The 10679-nt window shown below is 36.7% G+C and overlaps 1 long non-coding RNA gene across 1 annotated transcript; it reads left to right on the top strand.

The window, feature by feature from the left end:
• Positions 1-6262: 6262 nt before the first annotated feature.
• LOC137038020 (uncharacterized) lies at positions 6263-8862 on the top strand. Its single transcript, XR_010897347.1, has 3 exons — positions 6263-6394; positions 6843-6917; positions 7872-8862. It is a non-coding gene; the product is annotated as an uncharacterized lncRNA (long non-coding RNA).
• The last annotated feature ends 1817 nt before the right edge of the window (positions 8863-10679 follow it).

Genomic DNA, 10679 nt, shown 5'->3' with positions numbered 1-10679 from the left:
GCTATCCGCATGTATGTCTACGCCATGTGACCGCGTGAATGTCTACACCAAAACGAACCATCATCTCAGCGGGTATATCTACGGCGTGTGATTCCGCATGAATGTCTATACAGAAACAAACCATCATCTCTGTGGGTATATCTGTGTGTGTGTGTGTGTGTGTGTGTGCATGTGTGTGTGTGTGTGCGTGTGTGTGTGTGTGTGTGTGTGTGTGTTTGTGTGTGTGTGTGTGTGTGTGTGTGTGTGTGTGTGTGTGTAGATTTAGGGGTAGGGGCAGTGTAGAGGGATATAATGAAATGCCGTTGATAAACACGCTAAAAAGCGGTTATCGGTCTTGATAGCATGTCAAAATGGCATGCGGATTGGCGTATCATACATATGCCATTTCATGAGATCAGTCAGATCCCTGCAATCAAATACTTATTGTCATCTATAGCATTGCTGTCTATCAGTTGTGGATCACACATCCGGGTAACTAAATCCGACGCTATTTTCATGTCTCTCGTAACACACAACAGACTCCTTTTCTCCTTTCAGATGCATACAGTCAGGGGCGTAGCTAGCAAATTTGGGCCCCATGAAAGAGTATGAGCTTGGGCCCCCTATCGTCCCCAAACATACAGGCCAACCTATAGCGATCCAAAATCGTTGTCAGCCATTTAATTATATATACACTACTCAAACAAAAGTTTGAGAACGGTATGATTTTTAAATAAGTCTCTTCTGCTCACCAATGCTGCATTTATGTTATTAAAATACAAAAAATGCTGTAATATTGAGCAATATTATTCAAATGTAAAATAACTTCTCATATGAGGATTCACTGCTCAAGAAGCATTAATGATTATTATTAATGTTGAAAATAGTTGTGTAAAACATTTTTTAGGATTATTTGATGAATAGAAAATTGTTGTTTTTTTGGGAGAAATAACTTAAAATAATACATAATTTGTTCATAAAGGATGCATTAAATTGTTCAAGTGACAGTATAGACATTTATAATGTTTCAAAAGCTTTATATTTCAGATTAATGCTGTACTTTTTAAGTTTTTATTCATTAAACAATCATTAATGTTTGTTGATCATCAAATCCTCATATTAGAATGATTTCTGAAGGATTATGTGACTCTTGAGACTGGAGTAATAAGGATAAATTCAGCTTTGATCACAGGAATAAAATATATATTTTTAAATGTATTCAAATAGAAAAAAAAATTACATTGTAAAAAAATTACTTAATAATATTGTTTTTGCTGTATTTTGGATCAAATAAATGTAGCCTTGGTGAGCAGAAGAAACTTCTTACAAAACATTTTACAAATCTTACCGTTGTGAAACTTTTGACCGCTAGTGTAGCCTATCTGTGTTAAATATCACAATAGCTTCTTCTCATCTCCATCACCTTCTCCTTCTTCCTGAGCTGCATATTCCCCTTCTCAACGCTGAGCTTTGGTTGATGCAGGCTTTGCAAATGGATTGTTTCTGTCGCTCTTTTAACTTCTATCGTAACACAGCTGTTTAGTTTAGACTAATGTGTAAGTTAACTAAACTGTTTAGTTAACTTACACATCTCATCTTGCACTTTGTGACTGTTAACTGAAGTGTTGGCTGGAATTCACGCTCAGCAGCAGTGAACATTTGGCCTGGGGAACGTGTTTTTTTTGTGTTTTTTTTTAGATTATTTGACGTTAAATGCATTATATAAGTCAAATTTAAAAGAAACAAAATTATATTCTTTTTATTTTCAGTGGTGAAAAACGTAACCTATTGAATAGACTCGCTGTAGCCAGCAAATGGGGGGAATTCTGCCAGAAATGCAGAAATACGACATCATTTTGTTTTATTTGTTACTCTGGTAGATTATACATTTACAATTTATATTTCATTACTACTAGTACTGTTACTACTAATAGGCTAACACCGATCTCTGGGGCCCTTAGAATAGGCCTAACTTTCCCCCCCTTAGGTATGCCCCTGCATACAGTAATATTAATGGAATATTTTGTTGCAAGGCCAATTGTGTCGTAAATTGTAGTGGACTATTTTTTGTAGAGGAAGCTTTAAGATAATTGGTCTATGTATGAGTAATTGTATTGCTTCAGAAGACTTGGAATATATTGCGCAAGTATTAATTATACTTTAATGAGAACACTTTCATGGTATTTATTTTTAAATACTCCTTTTGTGTTCCTCGGAAGAAAATCTATCATATTGTTTTTAAATGACCTGAGGGTGAGTAAATGATGACAGAACTTTAATTTTTGCGTCAACAACTCCTTGAAGTATGAATCAATATGCGTGTGAACAGAGAATAAGCATGCGGAGGACTGGGTGGAAAACAATGCTATAGCAACAACCCAGACAGGAAATGAGGTTAAACGAAGAGGAAGTCCAGCAACATCCTGAGAAAGCTGTGGATAATTAGTGCTGATGACTCTAGTGCTAAAACACACACTCAAACACTCATAAACACAAACATGCAAATATGCGCATACACATAATGTACCCTCTTGGACAGGTGTTCACATGGACAATTTCTCCCAGTTAAACCAACATGACACTAAGTAACTAATTTATGTTATAACCTCAAAATATCATGACGTAAAAATGATTGATTACTTTTTAAATATGCTTACTAAAACTTCAAATGTAGTCCGCTGCGGAGTTTTGTCCACCACAGGCTTAACCATCCAGCACCATCCTATCCAATGAAATGGTATACGAGAACTCCACTGAGACAGAGGATCCTCCACTGACGTTGGTGCGAGTGGCCGAGATTCCAAGCCCAGTAGTCTCAGCGGCCTCAAGTCGGGCAATCAGTGGTGTAAGGTATTTGATTAAATGTAATTAATTACTGCACTTAAATATATTTTTGACTACTTTATAGTTTTACTGATCTTAGATGTTTACTCAGCCTTTTAGGTGTTAAGGACTAGTGCATCTTTGAGCCCACATTTAGTATAAGTAAAATACTTAAAGGGTTAGTTCACCTAAAAATGCAAATTCTGTCATTAATTACTCACCCTCATGTCGTTGGACACCCGTCAGACCTCCGTTCATCTTTGGAACACAAATGAAGATATTTTTGTTGAAATCTGATGGCTCAGAAAGGCCTTCATTGACACCAATGTCATTTCCTCTCTCAAGACCCATAAAGGCACTAAAGACGTCGTTCCAAAGCCCATCTCACTACAGTGGATCTACAATCATTTTATGAAGCGACGAGAATAGTTTTTGGCGCAAAAATAAATAAATAACGACTTATATAGAGATGGTCGATTTCAAAACAAAAGCTTCGAAAATCGAATCAGTGGTTTGGATCGCCAAAGACACATGATTTCAGCAGTTTGGCGGTTTGACATGCGATCCGAATCATGAATCGATACGCTGATTCAAAACGCTCCGAAGCTTCAGGAAGCAGTGTTTTGAAATAGGCCGTCACTATATAAGTCGTTATTTCGTTTTTTTAGGGTTTTTTTGCACGCCAAAAACTATTCTCGTCGCTTCATAAAATGACTGTAGAGCCGCTGTAGTGAGATGGGCTTTGTACCGACGTACTGTACTTGAGAGAGGAAATGACATTGGTGTCAATGAAGGCCTTTCTGAGCCATCAGATTTCAACAAAAATATATTCATTTGTGTCTGAAGATGAATGGAGGTCTTACGGGTGTCAAACGACATGAGGGTGAGGAATTAATGACAGAATTTTAATTTTTTGGGTGAACTAACAATTTAAGTAGGCTACTGTTAAAATTAGGTACTCTAATATGTTTACTTGATTCATTTTGGAATTGGTGACTTGTAACTTGGCGTCCTTTTAACTGTAGGGTATCTGTACTTTTTTCCTCAAGTATAATTTTCAGGTATCTCGTCTCAAAACTCTCTGCACCCCCAGACCGCTCCGTTAGGGCCACGGAGGCTTTCTCTGAACTCTGTGTTTTTTTTCTGCCATGGCTAAGGAGGTAGATTCTGCGATCTCTGAGCTTTTTATCGACTCTGTTCCAGCCACCGAGGGCACCCCTGAACTCCTTGGGGGTCTCCAGCTCCACCTTGGGCTGCTTGCCCTTTCAATTTAATAAATTGCTAAATGTATTAGCTCTTTCTGAGTGAAAATACATACAAATAAAAATGTAACTACTTTAAAATAGAAATACAATTCTAAATTATAATAATTCTGCCCCATTGAAATCAGTGCAGTGCTGTCTGGCACAGTGCACCGTAAACTTTACTAGATAAATGAAGGTAAATCGTTCATTTGATTATTATTATTTGATTGCTTTTATGAGACTTATGCCAAAAAAATGTACTTCCCATCAAACTCTGTCACTGGAGGCATTCCAGCTAAAACAATTGCGGTTTATAAGCGTTTCAGCTCTATGACAGCTCAGTTAATGATAAGTTTTATTCAAAGGGCCTTGGCACATTTTGTAATGAGAGTTTCATTGTGGAGGATACATTAATTGAGGCTTGACAATTTGGTACAGAAAATTCATCTGGCAAGAAAGTCTCTACCAAGAAAGCATAATTTGCTTTTGCTCTCAGGGTAAATAATCGTCATTAAAATTGTGTTGGCAACTTTACAGAGTCACTAAGAGTTACAACTTTGTCATTATTGTCTCACAGCAGTGGGGATGTGAAAAGCTCAAAATGTTTGCCAGCCATCATACAGTATCAGGGCTGTACAGCAGAAAGTGTGGGCGGCTCTCAAATTTCCCAGCGGCCAGCCTCAGCCGGACATGTGCCTTAATGTTGCAGAAAAGTGTTAGTCATAATCACCAAATCCAGGAAAGCATCAGTTTGATAAAGTGTTGCGTTTGTAATGGCTTATTCTGACAGACTCCTGCTGATCTTCCCTACTGCAAAATATAATGCAATATATTACATAATACATTTCAATATATGAGAAACTAGTGCTTTTTTTTCCTCAATATACTTTAACTGCAATATACGCATTGACCATGTATGGCTATATATTGATACATATAACTTTAAAAATGAATACAAAAATATCATTACATGTAATATTCATAAAGTTTTACACACTTTTCCAGCCAACTTAAAGTTGCATCCTTTGTTGTGAACATATATTGAAAAAACATGATCCCATATGTTAATGTACACATATACACAAATTCACAGAATGAGTTACAATCAGTGGTTACAACAGACTTCTACTTTTCAGCATGATGTTAAATTATTGTTAACTAGCTTGAAAATATGAAACATTTATAATGTAAGTAAATATACTGCATGAGTATCTGCAATATATTACACATGCATGTGCCATATCTGATGACATAAGCCGCGTTTCCACCGCGGGAACTTTCCCCAGGAACTAGGGACTTCGGGGTGGTAGTCTCCCAGCTGGCATTCGACTGACATTAAACGTTTAAATGTAGTTGAAATAATGTCAGTTTATGAAAAAACATTGTTTCAACGTCAAAACAACGTTGAACACCAAATAGTTGAATTGGTGTTGTTAACTCACTAAGAATTCAACATAGAAATATCAACAAGTTTTGAGTTGTACGTCAAATCAACATTATTTTTACAACCATGACTTTTAAAAATTTTGTTGAAATATATCAGTAGAAAAATAACGTTGTAACAACGTCCAAACAATGCTGATCAATTAACTGTTGAAAAAGAGTTGATACATGAATAATGATACAACGTTGAAATATCAACTCTGAATTAAACGTTTGTTGAGCACTTTCTACATCTTATGGCTTACTTTGACAGCAAGTCCGATTGATCATTTTGGTTAGTCATTCCATACAAGAACAATATATGCAGTGGCGGCTGGTGAAAATATTATATGTGGGGCTGTTTGTGTGGGGGTCTGGGGATATACATTTCCCCCATACAATTTTAAATTTTGTAGATGTGATTTCCTGCATTCTGGTGCATTTTAATTTTTATATATTAAGTTGTATATATTAAGTTAATTTTTATATTAAGTGGTCTCTTAATTTTTCTTCCAGAGCTATATATATATCCTACACAGCTCTGGAAAAAAAATTAACAGACCGCTTAAAATTAAAAAAATAACACACACACACACACACACACACACACACACACACACACACACACACACACACACACACACACACACACACACACACACACACACACACACACACACACATATATATATAGACACACATATGGACGGACACACACACACACACACACACACACACACACGAATACAAGATCTATGGCTTGATTGGAGGACGGCGACTGTCCATCACACAAAGGCCAATAGGCTCTGACGGTTCCACACAACACCTGCTTGCGCGTGCGCGAAGTGGGTCTGTGTCGTCATCGTCAGCCTCGCAGGTTCTGACCTGGACCGATTCGACTGAATTTGGGCATAACAGCTCAGACGGTAAGCAAAGTTTTTGAAGTCACATTTTATAACTAGAAAATTCCTAAATAAATGTTGAGTGTGCCTGACTCTGGTCCATATACGTATTGTGTTAATTAATAATGTGTTTATATGGGCAGACTAACGTAGTTTAACCGCGAACCGGAGTTAGTGCTAGCTAACCGTCAAACGCCGTTCTTATCTGTGTGTGTGTAGACGTATGGGCAGACTAGTTTAACCGCGAACCGCCGTTAAGTGTAACGTTACGGGCAGACTAGTTTAACCGCGAACTGCCGTTAGTCCGTCGTTCCACCGGCGTGTATGTGTGTACGCTCCATGAAGCTAACGTTATACATATTAGATCAGTTTGAATGTTTTTGTCTTGTACTACCGTTACCCAATCAGGGAGAGGCATAAGAATATCTATACATCTTTAGCACGTCACATTCTTCTTTCTTCTTTTTTCCAGAGATTTGGACCTGAAAGTCTCCTTTAACGTTAAGTTGTCCCCATACCTAACCCAACCATCTATTTGAATCTGAAAGTAACTAACCCTTAACTTTTTTTTGTTACATTTTTGTAAAATTTAAATACAGGTTTATGTGGAAGACTTTTTATATATAAAATGTATATAATAATTTCTGATCAAATTATTGCATTTATGTTTGAATGATTCGTTTTTGACTTGAAACAGTTGCATATTAAACTTAAATTTAGCTTATCCTTCCTATTTTGTTGCTTTTGGGGGGCGTGTTAGAGTGGGATTCTGTAGGTGGTCCTCAGAAAAAAAATTGGAAGATAAAGTGGTCCTTGGGCTGAAAAAGTTTGAGAAACACTGTGTTAAATTGATAGTAAAGGAGATTTATATTATTTGAAAATATGTTTTTATTTTGAATAAATGCAGTTCTTTTAAACCTTTTATTCATCAAATATATTAAGCAGCAGAACTGTTTCCAACACTCATAATAAATCAGAATATTAGAATGATTGCTGAAGGATCATGTGACGGTGAAGGAATGATACTGAAAATTCAGCTTTTCACAGAAATAAATTGTAATTTAACATATAATAAATTGAAAACCAAATATTTAAATTGTAATAAGATCACAATATTACATTTTTTTTTCTGTATTTTTGATCAAATAAATGCAGGCTTGATGAGCAGAAGAAACTTCTTTCAAAAACATTACACATAGTAATGTGTCCAAACTTATATATATATATATATATATATATATATATATATATATATATATAAAAATAAAATACTCCATTCTGGGCTCTAGACTAACTTCTCTACCTGCAGCAAGGGTTACTACCAACTGCCTTTTGTTGCTCGCTCAAGCACATGATTATCAATGACTTTGCATGTTGATCAATACTAATTTATATACTTTGATCATTGGCAATGCCACAAAAGTTGATATTTGCAAAATATTTTAATTTGAGAGAGTAGTGTTTGCTAATACTGATCTGTTTTTTTTGTTTTTCTCATCAGATGCGGTCTTGAGCTTAAAGCCAATGAAAGTAGACGAATAAATGGCCAAAGACTTGAAATATGCACCTGAGAGGACTGGTGGCGGTAGCAGAAAGAAGTAACAAGAAAGGAAGACTTAACCAGCTGTGTTTAATGTTGCCCAATGTTTGGGCTGTTTTTTTTAAAGGTTAAAAAAAGCTAGTTCACCCAAAAATGAAAATTCTGTCATTTACTCCTCACCCGTAAGACCTCCATCTTCAGAACACAGTTTAAGATATTTTATATTTACTCCGAGCTTTCTGTCCCTCCATTGAATATGTATGTATACTGTCCATGTCCAGAAGGACCAGAAAGATAATAACATCATCAAAGTAGGCCATATGTGACATCAGTGGGTTGGATAGAATTTTTGCAATGAAAGCAATGAAAATACATTTTGGTCCAAAAATAACAACAACATAAAAAGTGACAGTATACCGTACATACATTTTCAATGAAGGGACAGAAAGCTCTTGGACTAAATATAAAATACCTTAAACTGTGTTCCGAAGATGAACGAAGGTCTTACGGGTGTGGAGCGACAAGGCGAGTCATTTAAAGGGTTAGTTCACCCAAAAATGAAATTGATGTCATTAACTCCTCCCCCTAATGTTGTTCCACACCCGTAAGACCTCCGTTCATCTCCACACACAGTTTAAGATATTTTATATTTAGTCCGAGAGTGTATGCAAGTGTATGCACACTATACTGTCCATGTCTATAAAGGGAATAAAAACATCATCAAAGTAGTCCATATGTGACATCAGTGGGTTAATTAGTCTCTTGAAGCATCCAAAATACATTTTGGTCCAAAAATAACAAAAACTACGATTTTATTCAGCATTGGCTTCTCTTCCGCGTTTGTTTTCAAACCTCAAATAAAGATTCAAACAGCCATGAATCAATGATTCGGATCGCCACAATGCTCTGGGACTAAAATATAAAATATCTTAAACTGTGTTCTGAAGAGGAATGGAGGTCTTACGGGTCTGGAATGACATTGTGGTGAGTCATTAATAACCTCAATTTCACTTTTGGGTGAACTAACCCTTTAATGACAGAATTTTTGGGTGAAGTAAAAGTTTGACATGTGTACAATTGATGTGAAAGGTTGGCACAATTGCAGCTATGTAATAAAGCATGTTTCCTACGTTAGTGAAATGTCTTTATTAATCTTCTTCCTGGTCTTCCTTTGACCAATTGGCTTCTTCCAAGCTGACTGTGCGTGTTTGCAAACTTAGTGTTTATGTATCCATTTCAAGGTGTTTGGTGTTACTGTTGAACACATCAATACTTCAGTGAAAACAGTTTAACAAAAACTATGTTGAAAAGCAGGACTTTATAGTGACGTTGAAATTTCAACGTTGATTGGATTTGCAAAATCTACACTTAAATCAATGTTGGCAAATTCACCTATGTTGAGAAACATGACGTCGGAATGACGTTGGCATTTCAGCGTTGATTAGATTTGCAAAATCTAAACTAAAATCAATATTGTTTCAATGTTGGCAAATTCACCTATGTTGAGAAACATGACGTCGGAATGACGTTGCCATTTCAACGTTGATTAGATTTGCAAAATCTAAACTAAAATCAATATTGTTTCAATGTTGGCAAATTCACCTATGTTGAGAAACGTGACATTGGAAAGACGTTGCCATTTCAACGTTGATTAGATTTGCAAAATCTAAACTAAAATCAATATTGTTTCAATGTTGGCAAATTCACCTATGTTGAGAAACATGACGTCGGAATGACGTTGCCATTTCAACGTTGATTAGATTTGCAAAATCTAAACAAAATTCAACGGTTATCCAACACTGGCACCTGACGTTGATTCAACAGTGGCTCAATGTTAAAATGCCAGCTGGGTGTTCCGATCGCAGGAACCGGGGTCTAAATAAAGTTCCATGTAAATATTTCTCCTTCAAAATGGCTCTGCTTGCAAGGCAGTACTTTTTAAAAGTTCAGGAACTCTCGGGGGTGGGACTTGGCTGCTGAATATGCTGATTGGTTGAGCTCACGCGGCATTTTATTTCAACCTAAAAGTCTGTTGTTGTGCATGCAATAAGAGTCGTTTGCTATTCAAATCAACAATGGAGTTTAAAAAATATTGCCAATGGACTGACGACGAGGTTCAGGCTTTATTAAGTTTATTTGTGGATGACAAAATCCAGGTGGAACCTGAAAGACTAACGCACAGTCCTACGTCACCGGAATAATCTTTGCGGTACTTTAGACTGCAATGGAAATGCAAACTGTAGCAGGTCTGAGGGAAAAAGAGTTCCTGTGCAAAGGGTTCCTGGGACAAATTGTTCCGGGTCATTTTGGTGGAAACGGGGCTATATACAGTGGTTAGGGAAAGTATTCAGACCCCCTTAAATTTTTAGGGGTATCTGCCCAAGCAGTGGTAGATACCATCACACCCCAATTCTATGAGGTGCCTCTATGTGTTTAAGTGAAACCTGTTTGTAAAGTGGTGTCCTCCTCACAGTGAAGACCACTGAAGATGCCTAATCGGTTTTGTGCTTTCCTTCCTGAAGGACGGGCTCCCTCCACTCTTAAAGGGGTACTTCAGCGCTGGGAAGATGAATCTGTATTTAAACTGGGTCATCAATGCAGTAGAAATGTGAAATTATTTTTGAATTTGGTGTCTTCTAGACTGAGAAAGGACAGAAAATGTATTTTTGTCCCATGGGGATGAAAGACTACAATTCCCAGAATGCTTCGCTGCCCTGTGAGGCCATTCCCAACACCACCAACTTGATTACTGTGACTGAGTTAGAGAAG

This window comes from Pseudorasbora parva, chromosome 13 (genome assembly GCF_024679245.1).
Source record: "Pseudorasbora parva isolate DD20220531a chromosome 13, ASM2467924v1, whole genome shotgun sequence".
Classification (NCBI taxonomy): Eukaryota; Metazoa; Chordata; class Actinopteri; order Cypriniformes; family Gobionidae; genus Pseudorasbora; species Pseudorasbora parva.
The sequence above is the reverse complement of the archived record's forward strand: the minus strand, read 5'-3'. Positions and strand labels throughout refer to the sequence as shown.